Consider the following 2,751-nt stretch of genomic DNA (forward strand, 5'->3'; position numbering starts at 1 on the left):
TTTGGCTCCACGTGCTCCCTTCTCCCGGAGAAAAGCCTGGAAAACTCCTGCTCCGCCTCTCCCTTCCCCATCGGCCTTTCCTGCTGTCCCCAAGTCCCGGGGAGGAGAGGGAGCGGGGGCTGAGTCTGGCTGTGGCAGGGAATGGGGGAATCATTGTGGGATAATCCTGCACCTTTGGCTGCCTTGGAAACACTTCCCAGATAATCCCAGACCCCTGGGCTGGCACCTTCTGGGCAGTCCAAGACCCTTGGGTTGGCACTTCCCAGACAGTCCCAGACCCCACAGATGGCACTCCCAGGACAGTCCCAGACCCCTGTGTTGGCATTTCCAGGACAGTCCCTGACCCCAGGGTTGGCATTTCCAGAATGATCCCAGACCCTTGTGCTGGCACTCCCAGGACAATCCCAGGCCCTTGGGTTGGCACTCCCAGGACAATCCTACACTCCTGTCTTGGCACTCCCAGGACAGTTCCGGACCCCAAGGTTGATTCTTCCAGGACAGTCCCTGACCCCTGCGTTGGCATTTCCAAGACAATCCTACACCCCCAGGTTGGCACTCTCAGGACAATCCCAGACCCCTGAGCTGGCTCTTCCAGGACAATCCCAGACCCCACAGCTGGCATTCCCAGGACAATCCTACACCCCCGGACTGGCACTCCCAGGACAATCCCAGACCCTTGGGTTGGCACCTCCACGACAGTCCCAGACCCCACAGCTGGCATCTCCAGGACAATCCTCCCCTCCTGTTGTGGCACTCCCAGGACAATCCTACACCCCACAGAAGGCACTCCCAGGACAATCCCAGACCCCACAGCTGGCACTCCCAGGACAATCCTACACCCCAGGACTGTCACTGCCAGTTCAATCCTCCCCTCCTGTGGTGGCACTGCCCGGGCAGTCCCAGGCTCCTCTCCCTGCCCCTCTCACTGAAAGCTTTCCCTGTCCCAGCTCCTCCCGATCCTCAGCCAACAGCGAATTCCAGCGGCGCTACCAGCCCCGGGCTGGGTTTCCATGGTGAACGCATTTGGGGTTTGCTCCGAAAAGCCGGGTTTTTGGGAAGTTTTTAGCCGGGAATGGCACAATCTGTCCGTGCCCAGCTGAGAGCTTTGAAAGGCCCCTGGGAGCTTTGGGGACAGCCTTGGGGACAGCCTTGGGGACAGCCTTGGGGACAGCCCGGGCTCTGTTCTCACGCTGCTGGGGCCTCCAGCAGTCCTGGGACTCTGGGATTTGTCCTGGGAGCTGCTTTTCCTCACCCAGGAACTTTCCCGACTCCTCCTGTGTGCTGTTACAGCCCCGATTTATTATAATAGATATTCGTTATAAAATATATCTATTATAAAATATATTTATTTTAATATATTTATCATATTATCTATTTATTATAATATCTATTATATCTATATATTATAATATCTATATATTATAATATCTATTTATTATAGGATCTATTATAATATGTATTTATTATAATAGCTATTCATTATAATATCTATTCATTATAATATGTAATTATAATAAGCTATATTTATCATAATAAATATATATTTATAATATATATTTATTATAATATATGTATTATAATATATATTTATTATAGTGTCTATCTATTATAGTATGTATTAAAATAATTATAATATAAATTTCTTATAATATATATTTATTTTATATTATATTTATCATTATAAATATGATTTATTTTGCCGAGGTGCTGCTCCAAGCCCTCCTGTGTGAAAACCAAAGGCAAATGTTGATCCAGGGATTTGGGCTGCAAGTTGCACCCCCAAATAAACAGAGTTTGTGTGACCCCATTCCCTCCCAACTCTACATGTGTCCCTGAGAGGCAAAAATCCCGTTAAAAAAAACTTAATTTAGGACTTCCCAAGTGCTCCTCACCTGCCTTTAGGACAAAAAGCAGTTTTTGAATTGATATTTTTGCCCTTCCAGGGGCTCATCTGCCCGGGCAGGGCACCTCCCGTGCCCTGGGAGCTGCGCTGCGCCCTTGGCCCCTGGAATGCTCTTTTCATTGATATTTTCTGGGAACAAAAAATGCCGGCTTTGTATCCACTGCCCCTTTCTTTGCCCACGCACAAGGGGAGGGAGAGAAACGACTCAAATATTTTCTTGTAACAAAAGGGCCTCGGGTGAATCTGGATCAGCCTCTCTGCTCCGTTTCAGGCCAAATCTCCAGGGTTTTTTTTTTTTTTTTCAGCGGAGAAATTAAAACACTGGAGCTTTCTCTTTTCTCCCGCAGAACAAACAGGAGCGGTTCCCACTTCCTCCCGCTCATAAACAAAACCAGCCCGACGTCTCCAGGAGAAACCCTGCCAGGAGACTTTCCTTCCTAATTGTTTGATATTTTTTTTTTCAGCTCTGATTAGTATTCGGGAGTGCCTGGCACACGGGTTTCGGGAGCGGGCTGCAGATCTGGCCCCGAGCAAATCCTTCCCTCTTTTTCCATCCCTTGCACTCCTCCTTCACCTTTTTCCTCCCTCCCCGTTCCTTTCTTTTTTGTTTCTTTTCCTTTTTCCCGGGCTGATGGTGGCTCTTGGCCACCGAATGCGTGGCAGGGGTGATCCTGAAAGTTCCTTCCAAGCCAAACCATCCCATCCTAAAAAATTCCTGCTTTTCCCTCAGAAGTTCTGCTGCACTTGCAGGAGCTTCACTAAGGTTTTCAAGGCTTCCCATGCCTTTCTGTGCTGAATTTCTTCTGTTTCCAGGATTTTCCCTGCCCCTGGGGATTCCCTTTTCCCGG

This window comes from Malurus melanocephalus, unplaced genomic scaffold, assembly GCF_030028575.1.
Source record: "Malurus melanocephalus ecotype Western Australia unplaced genomic scaffold, MMel_1.1 scaffold_1059, whole genome shotgun sequence".
NCBI classification, from domain to species: Eukaryota; Metazoa; Chordata; class Aves; order Passeriformes; family Maluridae; genus Malurus; species Malurus melanocephalus.